This window comes from Saccoglossus kowalevskii, chromosome 6, assembly GCF_978046115.1.
Source record: "Saccoglossus kowalevskii chromosome 6, keSacKowa6.1, whole genome shotgun sequence".
NCBI lineage: Eukaryota > Metazoa > Hemichordata > Enteropneusta > Harrimaniidae > Saccoglossus > Saccoglossus kowalevskii.
In genome coordinates, this window is record NC_140646.1 from 18,215,061 (window position 1) to 18,237,046 (window position 21,986).

General features: G+C 32.8%; 2 long non-coding RNA genes across 2 annotated transcripts; both read right to left on the reverse strand.

The window, feature by feature from the left end:
- Positions 1-5,053: 5,053 nt before the first annotated feature.
- LOC144360108 (uncharacterized) lies at positions 5,054-12,763 on the reverse strand. Its single transcript, XR_013422153.1, has 3 exons — positions 12,693-12,763; positions 6,132-6,296; positions 5,054-5,172 (listed from the first exon to the last, which is right to left on the reverse strand). It is a non-coding gene; the product is annotated as an uncharacterized LOC144360108 (long non-coding RNA).
- A 3,021-nt stretch (positions 12,764-15,784) lies between these two features.
- On the reverse strand, positions 15,785-21,305 carry LOC146741846 (uncharacterized). The gene is made up of 2 exons (XR_014929797.1): positions 21,065-21,305; positions 15,785-15,955 (listed from the first exon to the last, which is right to left on the reverse strand). It is a non-coding gene; the product is annotated as an uncharacterized LOC146741846 (long non-coding RNA).
- Positions 21,306-21,986: the final 681 nt, after the last annotated feature.

Below are 21,986 nucleotides of genomic sequence, written 5' to 3' on the forward strand. Positions count from 1 at the left end.
GGGTACTAATTATATGTGGAAATGTCTATGTGCGTATTCAGAAAAGTTGCTGGTCTGGTCGAATCATTAACTTCATCAAAATGTGGAGAGATCAAATTTCAACTGTTATTATGAATTTTGTAGCGGTTCTGCAAATATATTTTTACATTTATGTGGCCAAATATACGAAAACAATCAATACACTTTTTAGACTAAAATTCGAGATAATAGGTATATTCGGTTAACGTACAGAGTTGCCTGTAGTTTGACTTATTTGAAAGATATATCTACATGTTTGATTTTCATCATCATTTCACACATATTTAATCACAACTGGTCTAAAATTGAGATTAGATCACGTGGATAGTAATTGTTTAGGCTGTTTATAAACTTAATGCAGAGTCTGGTAAATAATGAACTCAAACATTTCCGACTTGGTCAATAAGTTGTACATTCCGATCACTACATTATGTTCTTTATGTGTGACACGTTGCCATTGTATATTATATATAGTGATAAATATTCCTCCACATCTAAGAAGTAATACGACATAAAAAAAATACCAATTTAAGTGCCCATACTTTAGATAATTCATTAAAATATCACGCCTATGAATATTAATTGATCAATATGGCGGATACATCATTCTATAAAAATCTAAATGTTTGATAATTTCAAATCTAAAAATATACATTTTTATACTAGCAGTACACACCGTAATTTTCAGCTTAATTATTGTTTTATTCTTAGACTATAATATCCAATTAAAATGACTTTCTCCAAGCATGCTTTTCAGACGTTAAATGTTTTTGGTATAGCAATGAGTTATTCTGGTGACGCGGTAAACACGATAAGACTGGATCTGTCGTTATATTTGTTAGGTATAAGAGTATCAACAATATACAACAATATATTATAAGTTCTATATGCACATAGTATATTTTATAAAGTGTGTAGTAATACAAAGTAAGTAATCCCAGCAACACAAAAAACATTCTTCATATTTCCCTGAATGTATATATGAACTATGAGATCTGAGGAATGCGAAAATTGTATTTAATATAAATTATAGTAAATTTGCGACCATTTTAGCGTATTAAATAAGTATTTTTTAAAAATGCGATTTTGAACATTTATTGTTTAAATATCCCCACATAAAGATGACCAAATCTTACCGGAATATTTTTTTAGACACACTTGCATAGAAGGAGTGCTACAAGTAAAATGCTTCATAAATTGCGATGTGAAAACTATGAGTCGAGTAGTCATCATTTCTCGTAAATCGGTCACCGTAGAAGATTATGAAGCACGTATGCAACGTACTATTATGGAAAGTATCACTTAAAATCATCAGTTAGAGGTTGTTTTTGATATTTCACCCAGGGAATCCTTGTAAGTTTTCATCCTAAGATTCGCATTACAAAGTTGGATTTTAATAGATGAAGACCTGGACGAAACCCACTGACATCTTTTTCCCTTGCAAGCAATTTAATGTAGAACATCGGTTTATAGCGTATACGCTATGGTTACAATGTGCACAGTTCGGCGATGACCGTTACAAAGTTGGCGCCACTGTACAGAAAATGTTTCATTAAAAATAAAAAAAATGGGAAAATTACCGATAGTTACATCTATTGTCGCTTTCAATCAGTTCACTGAGATTGATCTTGGTGATATATGCAACGTAAGTTTTGTTTTAATTTAGAATAACATCAGATTATATAATATTACATTTCAAAATATGTATATTGGCAATAAATTGTATCACTGTAGCCTGTACACTTGTTTACAGTGATGGTCGGTGTCAATGAATCTAGGTGCAAGTCAAAGCATCTGGTTTAAAAAGTTAAGCACTGTTTCCTTGACGACTAGACATATGACTCATGCATAATATCATTGAAATAACTTGCAGCACCGAATCTTAAATATGTATAATAAATATATATATATATATATATATATATCCAAATGTAAAAAAAATGAATAATTAGTGGCCCCTGTACATAGCTTTCGTGCATATTAGTATCCTGTTCTCGTTCAATGCGTAACGCCATTCGTATAACTAATTTATTCTGAAAACTCCAAAAGTCTCATCAATTATACAGAAATACAGTTAAATATACTCTACGAGGATTTCACGCTGCTCTGCTCATGTTATGGTGTGATAGTTGATCATATTCTTGAAAAAAAAAACGCATTGGAGGATCAATCAATCAAGTGAAAGCTGATGCTATATGCTGATTTACATGAAATACGACTTGACATTCAACGTAATGACTTTCATGTGTGAAAATAACGCACTATTAATTATTCAGAAACTTCTAGGGGAATTTGCATTTATCGATGTTCTTAAATTCATTTTGCAGCATACTATCTATATATTAGTGATCTGGATTTCTCTTGGGTTGTAAATGACCTGTTCTGGTTTAGTGGATCGAACTGGAGATCAAGTAAGCGTGAATCGTGCCATTATATCACATATTTATGATTGTGTTTAGCAATGCGAGATTATTACGAGTTTATCTAAATTCAAGAACGTACAGCGGTAGTAACAACAAACGCTATATTATATTTTTAAAACCTATACGATCGCAAAACATTCTAAATGACGTGCATACTTAGGCAATAATGAGTTCTGTTCATCCAAAGGTTTAACAAAATGGTATTTTTTGACAAGCATGTCTGCCATTTGGATAAATGCTACAAAATCACAGAATAAATGAAGAGACTGTTCAAACAAACAATTATATCCTACATTTGTACGAAATTTAACAAAATCGTTGAAATGTTATCTTAGAAAGGACTAAAGCACATGAGACAGAACAAAAAACATAGGTCCCCGTGTAGGACTACGCCCAATGTAGACTGAACATTCTTGCAATCCGATTGGTTCTCTTAACACCATTGAAATAAGCCAGCATATTACTTTAAACTATATTTCCTGAAGAGTTGTTAGTAATTATATAATGATTCGAACGTTCTTGGAAATTTAAAATATCAACGAAAATATGTGTAACAATTGAGGCCCTGTTTCTAATTTTCTCAATTGCAACTTGCCCGTGCACTTGAAGTTGTTTCACTCCTGTCTTACTATATTAGACCCAGGCTGTGTAAATGTCACATAATGAATTGATTCCACAATCAATTAGTAGTAATGTACTTCGTTCATAGAACGACAATGCTGAGTGCGATTGCAGACCGCACTGATTGCTCGAATACGCAGGTTAAAATTTTGATTAAGTTTCTTGTGTTAAAATAATGAAAACTAATGACTAAGTAATGATATCAAATGTGTGACCCTACACGATTCATTCAACTTGGGGTATTGTAACGTGTTTCTCGCAGAATGAAAAAATAGGCGTCACCTAAGACACGTGGCATGTGGTCGTGTAAAGGTATTTATTAGAATCATACATTACTTTTTTTTAAAATTGTAATCAATATTTTACATTTTATATTATATCTTTCAGTATAATTGTATATCACCACAATGCATCACATGATTTCGTTGCGTCAAGAATTTGTTCCAGAATTTTCACGCCGAGATAAACAACGCAGTCTAGAATTACATCATTGGTCGGTACATTCGTTGACGTAGCGATCGTGATGAATACAATTAAAGTACCCGTATGCACACCAATCACATACGGAGTTGTTCCGTTGTGGCGATCTCACTCGGCTATTGCCTGTAGGCGGCTGTCCCTTTTTTGAATACAAATCTGGTAAGTGAGATTTTTATTCTTTAAATAATATAACCCATTTTCAGTTGGAATCATGGTACACCAGTCAATATGTAATAAAATTATTGCCACGCATATGTCTCTATTAGTCTATTAGTGTATTCGTCTATATGAACTTACGTAATTCAGCTATCAGTCGCGCAATTGACATCACTGATCACGATGCCAATTGATGATATTACTGATATTATATACGAGTATACATGTTCAATTGCATTATGTTCGTACATAAATAGTTTACGGGAGCCAAACATATTATGTATGGCACAGTGCCCCCGTACGATGTGTACGTGTAACATTATGCCCATGACAAACATACGTAAGAAAGAAATATGTTTGTTTTTTTCAAAAACAGAGATTCAAATCGGATAGATAAATACTATTTATATTTTTCTTTAAAAAGTGCGAGATACACCGAGTCATAGATACATATGTATGCGTTCTCCTTTCGCACGCACGCGTTATTAATTCTGAGTTTACGTAATGTGTATACTCCGAGATTTTATGAGCTGTCGATATGTATTGAGTGGATTTTGGAAAACTAATAAAAATTATTTCATGCGCGTTGGTTTTACTTTTTTTGTCATCTTTGTCAATGTAAAGTAAAGTAAACGATCCAACTTAATGTGAGGCTGAATTATTAAAATTGAATTCGAAAGGTTGAACGTGGATATATAAATATATTGTTATTTACAAGAGAAGAGAGTCAAAAAAGCATGGCAAGCATGTAACATTTCACTACTGAAAAACAATTTACGGTTGAGCAACGTAATTCATTCCAAGCCAGACATGCACGTCCATTATTGTCTATCCATACTTCGACTGTATAGAATTATCCAGAGTCTGATGTGCATTGCACCTGTAATTCCAAGTACATCCGGATGTCTGTTCCTTCACATCCTTTGCAAAAAGAGATTGAAATGCTTATTATTATCCCTAACTACGTACACCTGCTCGGCTGTTGTTGATAATCTTATTACCAAGAAATGCAAAAGTTGATATAACTACATACCTACATAGTATTGACATTCATAGTGCAACGAAATTTACCAAACTTAGAACACTAAACAAATGACCGACAAACTACAAACAAGGACATTACGTCACATTACTAAGAGAAAGATATGTGGAACCCTGTGATATATAGAAAGTAATGTCAGGTGAGTCACATCCTGCACAACATGTGGCATCCGCCATATATCTTTTGAGTCATAATAACATTGTTTCTGTATGAAATCCGACATTTACATCATACAAGTGATATTGATGCTAGCTAAGATTCATCTGTACAACAGCGTTATCATGTCCGACTACAAGCTCAACATGCTGTCACATTTCCCGGTACATTGTAAATGATAGCTTTATTACAAATTTATATTCTATACATATTTAAAGCGATGCTTGTTGCATATTTTCCATTCGTTTTAGTATCTCTTTCCATATTTATGGCTTCCTGAAATTAAATGGATAAATAAATGCAAATTACTACAATAAGCTAAACTGAAAAACGTACATTTTGTAAACAAAGACGATGGCGACTTAGACATATCCAAATGAAATACCGTATCACTGTTAACGTCTATGTTACTGTGTCGTTCGTCCCTGTCACCCCAGCATACTTAACATGTATCATAACGATATACACACTCATGCATAACACAGTTCATTATTAGTAAGTTTCTTATGCCCTTATATTGTATTCCGATGGTTCTGTTTGTGCTAATTCCGTTTTAATTGTATTGTATTTTTTTTTTATTCTATATTATTCAAGTAAAAACCAAATAGATATGCATGAATATTGCATTGCGTCGAGGGGAGACGTAGATATAAATCTACGTCCTTCTACTATCTTGAGGTGTAAGTACATTGTGCATACATTATACATTATTTAAGACGGGTCTCCAATGATATACTGTTTATACGGAGGAATACATATCAGACTATCATCTGGATGAAGGCGCGAATGGGTTTGTATAATTTGCGTGTGTAAAAAAATAAGACTTGTGACGACGAAAAATAAAAAATATCAATACAAAAAACACATCAACAAAACAAATAAATACAAACGAAAAAAAAACAGACATTATTTTTTCTGTGGATAGACAATTGAATAAGAACTGGTACGATTTTTGAACGTTTTCAGCAATGACCAGTTGAGGGGATTTATATACAATTGACACAATACACATATACGTGGTGAGCTACAGTGAATTCCACTGTTAAACTCAGTCAAAATCAAAACACAATACAGAAAATAAAATATTAAATCATTCAACTTGATTGTTGTTGCTTTACTGCCATGATATATTGCAAGTACAACTTACATATATGCATGTTAACCATTGCGCTTGATAACAGCAAATATAATTGAATGCATCATGTAATTGTATGGCCATTATATTGGTTACTCACTTGAATTCATTAACAATTCTATACTTGGGAAATGTGGCGTCTTGTCGGAGGAAACGTTGAGCTGTCGGTTTAGTGTGCTGTGTCTGTTTTCAACGTGACAAGTAGCGCATTACCGCGGGATGTCTGGAACGTAACTCATCCACAATCTGTAATTTGGTTCTTTGCCTGATGATATGCGAAATAAATAAATGAAAAAAATGTCATTTTAACAAAATCCACAAAGTTAACTGAATTTATTCAATTCACACAGTGGTGATTTATAACAATAATAATGAATCGATATTTTATATATAGAATAAGGAGACGAGACTACGGCAGGATAATGTGTCAAAACCCTTATCCCCATCCAATAGCAATAGGTGTGGATTCGGGTTTGTTTGAATGCATGTCGACTTTCAATAATAATGTATGGCTGCTTAGCACATTATGTGCTTGTACCAGAAGACAGAATCCAAAAACGTCAGTTATATTGCATGATTTGTCTATGTGCATCATGTTAACGCTTTCTTTCTAACGTTAACATTGTCTTCAAATTTATTAAAAACATAACATGAATTGGTTGTGACTTTCTGAATAGCAATCAGGTATTCTATATGAAATATTAATACGAGTGATGTCGGATGATTGTATTATCATTTTTTTTTCTTGGGTATACTTATGGGTTACTACAGCACCACGTATATCTGAATAATTAATAGTTTACTTTTATATTAACGATCAAGGGTCAATGTTGTTCAATCGCTCTAATCTAAAGATCGGAGGTAGGTAAGTTTTCCCTCCGCAGACCCGCACTGAACTTACCGTGTTTTTAACCGATATATGTTTTGATGAAATAGAAAGCCAAAGCATAACACACTTATTAAAAAGTAATTAGTTCTAATGTTGCAAAAATGTATACCTTACTATGCATTTCTCTTATTGGAATAAGCATAGCGCATAGAGATATTAGCATATCTCTTTAAAATAATGTCCGATGAGTACCGGTGTTATGTAACAAAACTTACTGTCTGTTATTTACTATCTTGACATTAATCGTAATGACGCCACATTTTCGTTAAGCATCTACAGCATTGCATTAGTCTGACAACAGATTAGTGGACAGCGACTTTCATAACGTCACATTAGTTTTAAACTCATATTCAAGCTTTGTAAATGTCATATTCTCGATTTGTCTAGCTATAATGCCTATCGTATACAGCAGAGATTACGTGGGTGTCAATCCTGGAGATAAATATAATATCACTCATCATAACATTAGTCGCAGTCACGATCTGCTTGTATTTCCTGATTATTTTTTTTTTATCATTATTCTGTTAGTGAATTGATCACGAATTGCAATAGAATAGCTACATATGATCAGATTCACAGTAAAGTAAAATGTATACGTGGGGTTATTTTAACCTTGGACCAGCTTAAGGTGGCGCTAATGTGCGATAAAATACAAATTATGCAGTCATACAATTGTTTATGACATTGATATGACGGTATCGTACAATATAGATCATTGAAAAATAAATACCATGTTCAAGATAGGGTGATCGCATTAAACAATCATGATGATGATCCCATTGAACTATGTTGATAATTATTAATTGGCCTCTTTTATTACTATTTTGCCTTCATTTGAATCAAGTGATCTTATTAAAGAAACACTCATAAGACGGAATAGTTACCAGTACACTATGATTTCAAACGATGTCCCAGTTAGGAAAGAAATACGTATAATAAACACCATATAGTAACTGGGTGTACACGTTGTGCTATCCTTCCAAAGTTGAAAAATAAAAACCATGTACAAGTTAGCCACCATATTTTGAAAGATTTAAGCTATGTTGTTATATGATGTATCTACGCTTATCGGAGTAGTATAAATTAATAACCGAGGTGTACAGAGAGTAGTATTTGACATTTCTTTTGTGTTGTGTGATTGTTATCTTTATCGTGATGAAAGGAGAAAATCCAATTAATTTGACAACTCCTTACGGTGATTTCGTTTCAACTAAAATTAGATGTCCCGCAAATCCATTATTCGCTTTAACGAAAGTAAATGAATCGTTTTGTAAATATCGCAGCTGCACGTTAAGTAAATAATTATACTCTGGCTGTGATGCGTCAACGTGTGACACAATTGACAATAACCATTGTTTAATGATTGAAGTACTGAAATAAACATCTACATCGTAATGAATCTATTTTAATTCATCAATATTTTATCCTTGGTGTATCTCTGTTGAACGTTGACATGACATTCACGTAGAGTTTGATACTTTATGATTTAATACCCAGCAACTATTTCTAAAACGTACGTTTGGGATAAGTTGCATTTACAGAAAATGTATTTGGTTTAAATGTAATAGAATAGAATCTAGTGATATAATACTTATCATCTTATTTTTAGATGCGTATTTGGTATAATATAATTGGTAGCATGAGACCCAGTTTAAAATGAGTTCCAACAAATAAAAATGATTGACAGCAATGCAATCAGTCACACTGTTTCACAGACGAGGTGTAATTGCATGTTACGTATGGAAAAGGGTTTATTGCCCTATTCCATAAAGGAGATTTGAACAAAGATATAAACTATCAAACTTACCTTGGAAACCATACTATTAACCCACGTTAATGCTTGCAGCTATATTTGTTTTATTACTCGTAACGCAAATAATTCATTTCAGAAGACGTTAAGAATTTGAGATTGTATAACCTACCTAACACAGGGAGACTACTCTCTACACGTATTTCATACTTAGTACCTACCTTTGACGGAATACGAATATGACGCCCACATCTCATTGGCAGTTGTTGGAATACTCCATATAACGTCAATTATCCTCGCAATATATTTGTAACATAAATATTCAGAGTATATCAGAGAAAACTAGATTGAATTTTTCTATATAAATGAAATAGAACGTCCACTGTATGCTATATTCTTAGTTTACAATACTAATTACAATATAGCCCGTAGCTTAAATCTTGTCGATGAAATTCAGAATTCTGTTGTAATTGTACATCACATGTTTCCAAAATTAGAATTTCAGTTCTTTGCATATTCACTGTTAATAATGATTCCCCTGTAGTAGTACGCCTGGTAAAGTACATACCAGGGTTTCCATTCATTTTAACTGAGTTCAATTTATAGCATTTAAGTGTGGGTTATTGTAATATTGATATTACCATCTAAAATAGAATACATCGAAAAATGCAAATTTCCGGTTCTTGTAAAATAGTTCAGCGTGATATGATTGAACAACGAGTGCCCATAAATATTGATATCTCTTACATTGTGTTAAATATGTAATCCAATCGTCTCAAAATCGTGATTTTTTATGAGCATATTAATTAAAACTCATAAATTAACATGATATCAATAAAATTGTCAATTACAGTCATATATATTGTTAATAATAACATATTCACAAATAATCTTTGAATATCAATTGAAAAGTAAAAAAAAGACAATATTAACATTAGAGATGTATGAAGCAAATGAAAAAGATTCAGAATCTATGGTTTCCTTATATATATATATAAATTTAAGTTTACCACTTGTTATCTTTTGTGTATGATAATAGTATGCTCGAGTTGTCAGTGGGACAGAACAGAGTCGGACAGAACGGAACGTAAAGAAGCAGTACTAAACAACTCAAATAACAAATGGGCTACTTAGAAATGCAAATGAGTGACAAATGATAAATAAGACGCATGTTTCCAGCTGGAAGCATCACAGTATGGATTTATTTCTACGAAATCCATGTACACGTAGCTATTATAATCTGGCACTAAAATATTGCCCATAAAAATAAAAAATACTACGATATATTGTAAAATGCTTTTTTTGCAAAGAATTACGAAATGTATATCAGAATTACAACGTATTCCATATACATGTACATAATAAGTGTAACCGCTCTATCCACTATTGTGTGAAAAGCATCACAACTTATAACTATAGTTCAGCCACTAGGGGCGCCATGGCTCCCTTATTAACTAAGAATTTAATTATTTATTAATTATTCATTCGATCTAGTGATTGAATTCTAGATAGGCCGGGGTATCATTAAGTGAACTCGATCACAGTAATACAAAAACCAGGACACCCATCTTCTAGTAGATTTTTTACAACATGGTGGCTAAAAATGTCAGTTTCACTAATAACGTGGTGCATTTCCTCTTCATAACACTAGTATATTACCACTTACCCTTAGTCAATTACTACTATGATAAAAACATTATAATAAACAATCCTTCTTGAATTATAGTTATATTATAGTTAGTAAGATCATAGCTATATCGTATTATTTATAATGCGACAAAATATACTTATTTGTACGAAATGTTTAACCATTTGCCATATCTAACCGACGAGTTACAAATAGAAGGTTCTACGAAATATCTAATAAATATTTTTTTGAGTACTGCGTTCAGTCTATTGGTAATCCCGTATTCCTCCGAAGGCAAGTTGTTATGACGTGCGAGAGATCTGGATTTTTTTGTAAATTCATTTAGTATTTATTTGTTCGCTTCGTCTTTCGTCTTTCATGTAACATATTAAACTGAATATCCCTCGAGTCATATATCTTTCATCTCCACTACTCGAAAATCAAATTGCATTCGGGTAAGGTTATTGATAATGAGAATACAATGTAATAGTTTTACGTGAGACCGCGGTTACTATAGTAACGTAAAATACAGCTGAGTTTTCAAATGTTCAAGTTATTATATAAAGAAATATAGCACAATTTTCTAAAGATTAAAATCGTTCCAATCAATTACAGCAAATTACATTGACTGGCTTCCATAGATTCGTGTAGGTAACGTCTCTTCTATAATCATGTTATTAGTAGCTTTAAATGAAAGGTAAAATAAAGTGAACTACTTTGGATTGTGAATCCATGAACAATGGTTCATTCGACATTCAACATATGAAATCAATTTTGACCAAATATTACCACTGTACGTGTAGCTATCATTAGACTCCTATTGTCGTGTGACAAAGGTAAATTCGCAACTGTGTATTTTGGGATCACACAAACGTTCATCGTCCAACAGATAATTGAATTCAGTTGTGTTTGGTGGTTTAATATGTCGACTTTTGTATCGCATTATAGAAATTTGACGAGATATATTTATATATATATATATATATATATATATATATATATATATATATATATATATATATATATTATATTAATATTTTATGAATATATTTAGGTTCCGCGAAGCTGCTGGGCTGAATATACTAATTCTTATCTATGTATATAACCCAAGTTACATTTTATCTGTTGAAGAAGCTCGGGAAAAGTGAGTTGTCGTTAGTAAATTTATCTTGTGGATAAATATCAGAAGAAGGCGTAGACATAAGTAGGGATAGCAACATATAATGAAGAGTTAAATTACATACGCGAGATAAAAGCCATAAAGTACAACCCAAAATGACAAATAACATACAGGCAAATAAATAAATGTCAAATGAGAAAGTTCCATATACCTCAACCAACCAACCAGCTAACTAATCAACCAACCAACCAGCTAACTAATCAACCAACCTACCAGCTAACTAATCAATCAACCAACCAACCAGCTAACTAATCAACCAACCAACCAACCAACCTACCAGCTAAGTAATCAACCAACCAACCAGCTAACTAATCAATCAACCAGCTAACTAATCAACCAACCAACCAGCTAACTAATCAACCAACCAACCAGCTAACTAATCAATCAACCAACCAACCAGCTAACTAATCAACCAACCAACCAACCAACCTACCAGCTAAGTAATCAACCAACCAACTAACCAACCAGCTAACTAATCAATCAACCAGCTAACTAATCAACCAACCAACCAGCTAACTAATCAACCAACCAACCAACCAGCTAACTAATCAACCAACCAACCAACCTACCACCTAACCAACCTTGAAGTGATGTACAGATTCGCCACATGTGGCACCCACCGCTATATATCACACTAAATTGACGCTCATAACGTAACGTCTACACTAAACAAATGACGACATCCCGTGAAGTCGAGCAGAGATACGGAATTTGGCCCGGGGTACACGGATATGAGTGATATAACGTGGTATTATCTTGTTGGCGGTGAATAGCCGCTTAATCATACATGCAGCAGCTAATATATAGCGTTGAAACCAAAATAATGCTTGAATTAAGACGATCGACCTCAAATGACTCTCGGCACAAGGCCGTTATTGACATTGTAAACACGTCTTGGAATTTACCAGGCAAGTGCAAGATATTAAATGTATTATTTCGCACTATTGTATCTAAGACCACAGGAGATATGTTTTATGTTGTACTATAGGAAAAAAATTACACTTGGACGTGATGTGAACATTCGAAACCGAACTTTTGTCAGTAAGTTTCGCGGTCACAAATAGTGTAAAAATGGCATAAAATACGACTATATGATCGTTCACATCCGGCGACGCTACTAAGACTAATTACACAGTTCCTTACCACTCGGACACACTAACAAACTGCATAGAATATCTCAATACATCTTAACCGAAGTGAAGCCAGATATCTTACCCAAAATCCTGCTCAGACTAAACAACAATATCTTTGAACTCTCTCACTTGTTTCAGGAAGTGACATCACAAGATAAACGCTCTCTGTGGCGAAGGTCTAGTTTCAGCTGTTTTTACTCAAACCCAATAAAGACTTGACCAACTATTAACACTTGAAAGTAATGTTTATTTAAATTTTCTGCGATAAATTCCTTTTAATAATGACTTATAAAAGTGTAGCTCCATTAGCTCATAATAGTTACCCCGTTTGGCGGCATACTCATAAAAAAGCTTTCAAATAAAAGTATTCCGGTGGAGCCATACCAATTAAAAAATTAATAGTGTTTTAACAATTGGCCACCAGAATGTAGTCTACAGTGATTGCAAAATGTGACATATATAATCTTCTTATCTAATTTATTCATGTATTCAAAATTCATTTATGTGTAAAACACATTTATCTAAAACCATGTGATCTATAATAATAGTAGTAATGTCGCTGTGGACTGGTATTCACCATACGTCATTTCAAAGTATATTTTTAGGCGCAGTGTGGCGTGTTAGGTAGCGTGTCTGATTGCACTGGCAAGGTGATTGCCCTTATCGTGTGTTCGAATACTGTGTTTTTTCTGTTGTAATATTTGTCATATTGTATGCGTATACAATTTATTAAATACACTGTGATGTATGCCGAGTTATTTTTTAAAATAGAAAAAGCAATTCTGAAAAGTGTTCATAGTTGTATTTAGGCGTATATATTATATAAAGAAAAAAACGGGGTTCTGTAATGAATTAAACACAACGTGTATATAGACATTATTGCTAACAGCATCAATCGTGATTCGCACTTTTCTTTAGAACATAATGCATATCGTTCTAAGCTTGTAATTTGCAACAAAAATACATGTTTCCAATTAAGAAATGAAAAAGTCCGTTCCCGTCGTGAAATTTAATACGACATTGAAAGGGTAATATGAAGAAATGTCACACGCTGCGTTATCATCAATGTCATTAAGAATCGGGATTATTCCCACTGTAATCTAGATATACTCGATGTTTTTTTTTATTGCTGGGTATCAAAAACTTACATTTTTATCACAGTAATCAAGTACATACTGTGATGTGAACTATTTGCATTTGAACTCACTGCAAAGTGCAAAGATTGTTTTCACGAGGAACATTATAATAAATAAGCATCGTCAGCAAAGTATATATTACACGTCTTTGTTTCGTGACGTCAAAGTGACGTAGGTTGGTAATGTTGAAATAGATAATTTGGTTGTTTAGTCGTTCAAGTTCGTCATTTAGAAAATCTTAAACAAAATATTTTCTATTGACATTATTATTATTATTATTATTATATTTATATTATTATTATTTATACATACATATATTCACGTCACGTCTGTTAGGATTTCAAAGGGTCCTTGCGTTCAAAAGGGTCCCATGTCCCAATGAACCGAAGCTTAGGTGGTATTGCATAGGTACTGTCTGATAGCATATTTAATTCATGTTACTGCCTGCTCACCACAAATGCAGGCGTTTTACACATAAACTTCACTTTCTGAGGTTGTCTAAAAAGAAGATAAATGAAATTTGAAGACATTTGAAAAGAAATATGAATACTTATACAAAATCTGTTAATGTTAAATATGTAAATTAGACAATTTCCATATTCATTCTTTAGTAAATTGGGATTATCTCATGAAAACTCAACGGATTTGAACCAAATTTGATACGGGTGATCATTGATGTTATTTGCAGGCAATATTACTATTGGGTAATTTACATATGTAAATTAGCCAATTTGCATTTTTTCACTAAGTTTGGATTCATTCATCAACACTAAACAGATTTGAACTAAATTTGGTAGGGATATACATTGACATCATTTCTATGGCCCCTACTTTTAGAGATAATTTGCATATGTACTAAATACTAAATATGGATTATCTCAACAACTCGACAGATTTGGACGAAATATGATAGGCACATACATTGATGCAGTCTGCATCCATATTACTAGTGGTAATTATCTGAATATGCAAATTAGAATACTAATGATTGTTTAATTTCATGAAAAATGGTGAATGATAAATGTTTCCCCCATTTTCTAGAGATAAACTATGCATGAAAAACATATCTGAATATTTTATTTTAAGTATATCAATGAGCTAACTAGAACAATCTTGAGTTTTGACATATTTGGTACAACTGTAATTTTTTGAGCTTCAGTACAAGATTTTTATTTCTGGTCTCAATATCCTTTCTAAGATTTGTTAAACTTGCGATATTACGAGGTTTTAGAACGCCAAAAAAATGATGCTTTTTAACTTCGTTGAAAAATAAGAATTTCAGTGTAAACTTATTAATGACTAATATTAGTAGACATTTATTGAAATCTTCTATTACATAACTGTAAGATATTACCAGTATACTTTTGAATGTAAATAGGATACTTTTGAACTTCCATTTATTTATAATTAATATTAGTAGACATTTATTGAAATCTTCTATTACATAACTGTAAGATATTACGAGTATACTTTTGAATGTAAATAGGATACTTTTGAACTTCCATTTATTTCTAATTAATATTAGTAGACATTTATTGAAATCTTCCATTACATAACTGTAAGATATTACCGGTATACTTTTGAATGTAAATAGGATACTTTTGAACTTCCATTTATTTATAATTAATATTAGTAGACATTTATTGAAATCTTCTATTACCTAAGATATTACGAGTATACTTTTGAACGTAAATAGGATACTTTTGAACTTCCATTTATTTATAATATTAGTAGACATTTATTGAAATCTTCTATTACCTAACTGTAAGATATTACGAGTATACTTTTGAATGTAAATAGGATACTTTTGAACTTCCATTTATTTATAATATTAGTAGACATTTATTGAAATCTTCTATTACACAACTGTAAGATATTACGAGTATACTTTTGAATGTAAATAGGATACTTTTGAACTTCCATTTATTTATAATTAATATTAGTAGACATTTATTGAGGGCAATTTTGAACATCATGTTTTATAAATTATTGAACTATTCGTGAAGTAGACGGGGAAACAAAAGAAACACCTAAAATGTATCATTTGAGAAAATCATTTATTCAAGTTAATATTAAACACACATTTGCAAAACAAAACAATAATATCAGGTTGCATGTATGCAAGGTTCAGGAGGGTCAGGATCTGACAAATTCCCACCAATCCGGTCTTCATTACAACTCCTTAGTTAATTGGTGTACTGCATTTATCCTGTGAATAAAACGAAATGTACAATAAACCTTAATTTAAACCGTACAGAAATATACTACAACATTTTATATATACAACAAGTAAATATATAATATAAAACATGCAATATATATGCTCCTAATGCAGATATCAGAATAGCTTGTTGACATACGGTTACTGCATATCTACTACTTAAATATTAAGATTAGTTATCAAGGTACAATTGGAACAAGAATTTATTCATACAAAAAAGTTATAAGTTAAAGTGAATTAATTATGCACAGATTGACACCAACAACTAGTTAGATCTTATATAAGTGCCTTAAATTATCTGTGATTTCATTCGGTTATTAGAAATATATTTTTCAGTGTTCTGGGTTGTATGTGACGATTTTGTTTTGAGATATTAGCACCAGAAGAATTCATTATAATGCAAATTTTCCTGATTAAATATGCACAGATTTGTAAGAAAACCTTTCGTTTGTCCCATACTATCCGATTGCCGAGTTTTGTCTGAATATGATCACTGGTCCTAGATTTATATTTATATTTATTTATTTCACCAGTATACAAACAAAATATTTACATGTCCATGTACGGGACAAAATTGTATAATACTGGTGGGGACCAAGGAAATAGTCCATTTGGACTAGTCTAGTCCATAGCTCTTAATATTAAATAAAAGAATTAAGTAATGAATTAAATAAATGAGATCAACCAGTAAATAATATAATCAATCATCACAATGAATGAATGATATTAAAATTATTTAATAAAGAGTATTCAAATTTGCATACTTTTAAAATGAATATGCTCTATGTACATAGATAAATATCACTCACTGAGAAGCATTTTCTTCAGCTCTTGTTTGAAAATGCTTCTACTGCCCATGCTTTTTAGGGTTGGGGGGGGGGCAGAGTTCAGATGTTTAATAGTGGCGTATTGAAAATTATGCTGTGTAATGGTTAAACACATGTAAGGGACAGTGAAGTTACCAGTAGCACCAGATGTGGTTGGATAGGGATGATGAATGTGCTGGGGGAAATAATCGCTGACACCATGGACAAATCGATTTGTTTTGAGGTCAAATTTTGTAATTGTAATTTGTAATTTATTCATTTAAAACAGTACATCCATATAACAGTACAGCATATAGATATAAAATTTAACATAAAATTGAACAATCCACTGCAAAAATGACGAGAACACAATAAAGAAATGCATAAACAGGGTATAAAATAAAATGACTACGAAATAATATGATAAAATTACAATTAAAAACAAGTCATTGAAAATGACACAGTCCCCGTTAAATTTTTCAAAGTTCTCTTTGTGCTCGTCATATTAAAGCAGAGGGGTTGTCGCGAGCGTGTCCTTGAAACTTGAGTTCCAAGTGGCGTATACAACAGATTGTTTATTTACATCAAAACACGTGTTCCGTGTAGTAGTAATATGGCCAAAATAAAAACAGCCGTTATTTGGCCATCTTTGATCTGATTATGAAACACACTGATATGTATGATGTATGTGCCAAATACGAATGAAAATGGCACATAAATTGTGGAAATATAGTAGTAAGGCCAAAAAGTCAGATGGCTGTCAATCGGTCATACTTTACCAGATTTTGAAACAAATTGTCATGGACATACATTCTAACATGTATAAAGTACATGTATGTGCGAAATTTGAATGAAAACTGACAGAGCACGTCCAAGATACCGCATCAAAAAAAACAAGATGCCTGCCAGTCGACAATCTTTGATCCAATTGTGAAATAAATCGTCATGGACATGTATCCTAATATGAATAATCTATGTACCAAGTTTGAATGAAAACTGACAAAGCATGTCCAAAATACAACATTTTCAAAAAACAAGATGGCTGCCAGTTGGCCATTTTGAATCGAATCGCTAAACCACTGCATGTGCATATGTCCCACATAAAGTACTAGGCACATACAAAGAATGAACGGAATCGGTCCAAGGAATTCTGAGATATGACTCTGGACGGACGCACAGACGCACGGACTTTGTCCGAACGGGGACTAAAAACATAGCAGTCCGAAAGAACGATAAAATGCATAAATGGGGTAAAATATGAATTTACAACAAAGTGGTAAGATAAAATTATACAATATTGTTAGCAGCTGCAGTAATACATTTGTAAGTGAGAAAACTAAACCCTTTTTCAGATAGAAGTTTTTAACAAGCAGCCTCTCGGTTGAGATAGCTCCGCTGTTAGCAATGCACATTTCAATTAAAGAACAGAAGATATCATTAGAAAATGAACAATATGCATAGTATCAATGCAATAGGACTTGTTTTCAACAAGAATTCAAAAATATCATTTTTCACCATATATGATTGTGGTTTTTAACAAGAAGTCGAAAATATCACTTTTACTAAAAATGATAAAAATATTCATCAAAATTAGAGAATTGAAGTGTCATCATGAAATAAACAAATTTGAGAGTGGTCCACATGTAGTACATATATATGTAATATCAAAGCAATTAGACTTGTGGTTTTTAACAAGAAGCCGAAAATATCACTTTTTATCAAAAATGGCAAAAATATTCACCAAAATTAGAAAATTGAAGATATCAATACAAAATGAACAAATCTGAGAGAGATCTACCCAAGTTACATATACACCAAGTATCAAAGCATTCAGGCTTGTAGTTTTCAAGAAGAAGTCGAAAAAGTAAAACATTGACAAGGACGACGGACGGACGAAGACGGACAATCATTCATATGATAAGCTCCGCTCGACAAAGTCGACAGCGATGCTAAAAATCATCCCCCCTATTCATACAGACTGCTCAAAATTTAAATCCCTTCAGACCGCACATGCATGTGTTGCATCCGGTTAGTTATACATGTACAGTTTCCAAATAGATAAAATGCTATTTACAGGTAATGGTGATTTTGTGTGTTAAGTTCAATAAATCACTTTGTTCAAATGTCTTAATATGTAAATAAAACAAGAAAACCATCAGAGATGGTTGATTCCCAAGCTGTTCATGGAAAATTGGAATCATTCACTAGCAGTTACAGCTTTGGGTACCTTACACTGCTATTACAGTGACTATAAGGCAGTGTATGCTATTTTTAAATCTGGTTGATTACACTGAACAAATCTGTATGTAGTTGCTAGAAATTTTTGAACTCTTTGTTCTTGCAATTAAAGTTAAACACTGAAAAGCTTTAGTGTGAATGGAGAGAATTTGTAAATTGAGAGCAACAATTTTAAAAATAAGCATGACAGTCAATACAGTTTGGAAAAAGTCAGCATAGAAATGCCAGACACAATTTGGTCTATAAGCATTAATATATGCAAACATATGCAAATTAGCACACACACAATTTGTTGTCAGAACCGGAACCATAAGTACACTAACCATACCAAGTTTGGAGAAGATCAACATAGAAACACCAGATACGACTTTGTCCACAAACATTAATATATGCAAATAATATTCAGATATGCAAATTAGCACACACACTATATATTGTCACCACCGGATCAATAATTACATTAATCATGCTAAGTTTGAAGAATATCAGCCATGCCAGAGATATGACTTCATCCATAAGCATTAAATTTACAAATATGCAAATTAGCACACACACTATATGTTGTCAGCACCGGATTAGTACACTAATCGTACCCAGTTTGGAGAAGATTGGCATAGAAATGGCAGAGATATGACTATTCGTACACTTGTAACCACTATGCTGGACCAAACATTGTGAAAAGGGATTGTCAATGGAGTTCCAACCTATCATGCAGATAAATCAGTAACGGAAACACAGACGTGCAGATTTGCCGGTTAGAACCTTCGATAAAAGCGGTCAGGTCGATCATGAAATGTACATGATTGTTTAGACAAAACTCAATCAGATCAAAGGCCGCGTCCTTGGAGTTTAGATACATGTTTCGCAGGCAGTTGGGAGATACCACTTTTATGACAGGCATGGAGATGCACAACATGTGAGAGTTGTTTAACTTAAATACAACATTTTCTGTTTTGTATACTATGCTGTTGTAAATATGTGTTACATAATAGTGTACAGTAGTGAACGCCTGCGTTTCCTTTGCTGTATTGTTTCTAAATTTCTCTAAAAAATGTTTTTTAAGTTCACTCAAAAACACTACTTCAAAATAGTATAAATTATAAAAATATGATCATACAAAATCTTGGATAAAAGAATAAAGTGTGTACAGTTTGTATTTTTTCTTAAATTAAATTTATCATATAAAATTTACAAACAGGTTCTCATTCTTTTTAAAACAGAATAAAATAATAAATTCATAGTAAACATATTTTTTCTTTAGATCTTGACCAAATGCAGACAGAAAATGTTACATCAACAACACAAAACATATGGTAATGTTCAGTATATACTTTTTTGGGGTATTTTTGAATAAGGTCACAGTGACCTTTAAATTATGATAAGACTTGTTTGTAACTCAAAGTTTGTAACTCAAACATACTTGCCCTCCTTTGGGTAGGGGTATTTCAGTGTATCAATTTATCTCGACAAGTTAATAATGTGTATCATTGTACATTCGATCAATTGGAGGCACACATGGATTGACTTGATGGGGCTTGCGTTGCCAGTCTGCTTCTAATTTTCGTGTTCGGAGCTGTACGACGCACAGGCATATTTTAAAAAATCAGATTTCTCAAAACACATTACCAAAATTACAAAAACACTGGAGACAGCACCATGCAGATTGTCTATCAGGACACGGATGTTTTTTACCTCCATGATCAGGATAAGTGGCGACCGACTAAACTGCGACGAGCTGTTTGTCGGCCTGAGTCACTCACTTCACCGAACGTACCCAATATTTTCGAATAGTACGGGCATATTTTAGAAGCAACATGAACAATTTATATGCTAGCTATGATTGCTGATTACATTGTATCTCCCAATTCATAGCACCCGAACTGCAGCTCACACCATCACATCACTGCACTAGTAAACGAGCACTCTGTCTCTGGCACTGGAACCAGCGTCAGCGACAACTGTCCACGAAGCGATTACAATCATGAAACACCCACCTCCCATTATTTAGTATTTGTACATGTTTGTTAACAAATCGAATGCAATAACTACCCACCTTTTAGTCGCAGTGATGTAAAATAGCAATCTATGTGGAAGATTCGCGGGACGGTTCAACAGCAACAGAACGGCCATTGATTTCCGGTAGATAAATTTAATGTTTTCCCATGATGCCATTTTCATACTCCTCAGGCTAGTAGTCAATTATCGACGGGTTTTTTCGCACGTTTGAAGAAGTAGAACGGGGTTTCCGACGAAAAAGAGTTATTAATAATAAATAGAGTCTCGCAAAAATAAGGAAACGCCAACAGTATATGTTGATAATATAAAGTTAAACAACTTCCTGCTAAAATATGAATGTAAGAGTCATAAATTAGTGAGTAATTAAGATATAAAAAATATACAGGGGAGACTTTTGAACGTAAGGGTCCTTTGAACTCCTAACACACGTCACAAAGACGTAACGTCACAAAGGCTTAACGTCACGTGAATTATCAGCATGTTTCAGAATACAACATGATTTATTGAAATCAACAAACAACATATTAACACTTATACCATTCGAAGTAGGGACGATTTAAAATCAAGCATAGTCAATAAAATGCCTCTGTGGATATACGCGATTATGTACCAAACTAACCATTGCAGTAAGCCCCCTGAAATATCAGGTAAAAACGCTACATCAGTATCTTTTTATTTAGTACGATGATATCACCAAATACGGCATCGTTCAAGTTGACCGGCGTGAGGGAGCATGCGCAGCAAGGAATGTTAATTGTCGTTCGCGTCATGTATTATCTTATAAATGCCAATGACAGGAAAACCCCATATGTGCAATCAGAACACAGTTGTATACAGTCTCACAAATAAAGTTGCAATTCTCGTCGTGAATTGTTGAGAGAGAAAATAATTCAAAAGCTAAGAACGAATGTGGATTGTAGACAATACATGAAAGCGGGGTATCCTCTTCTATGTGAAAT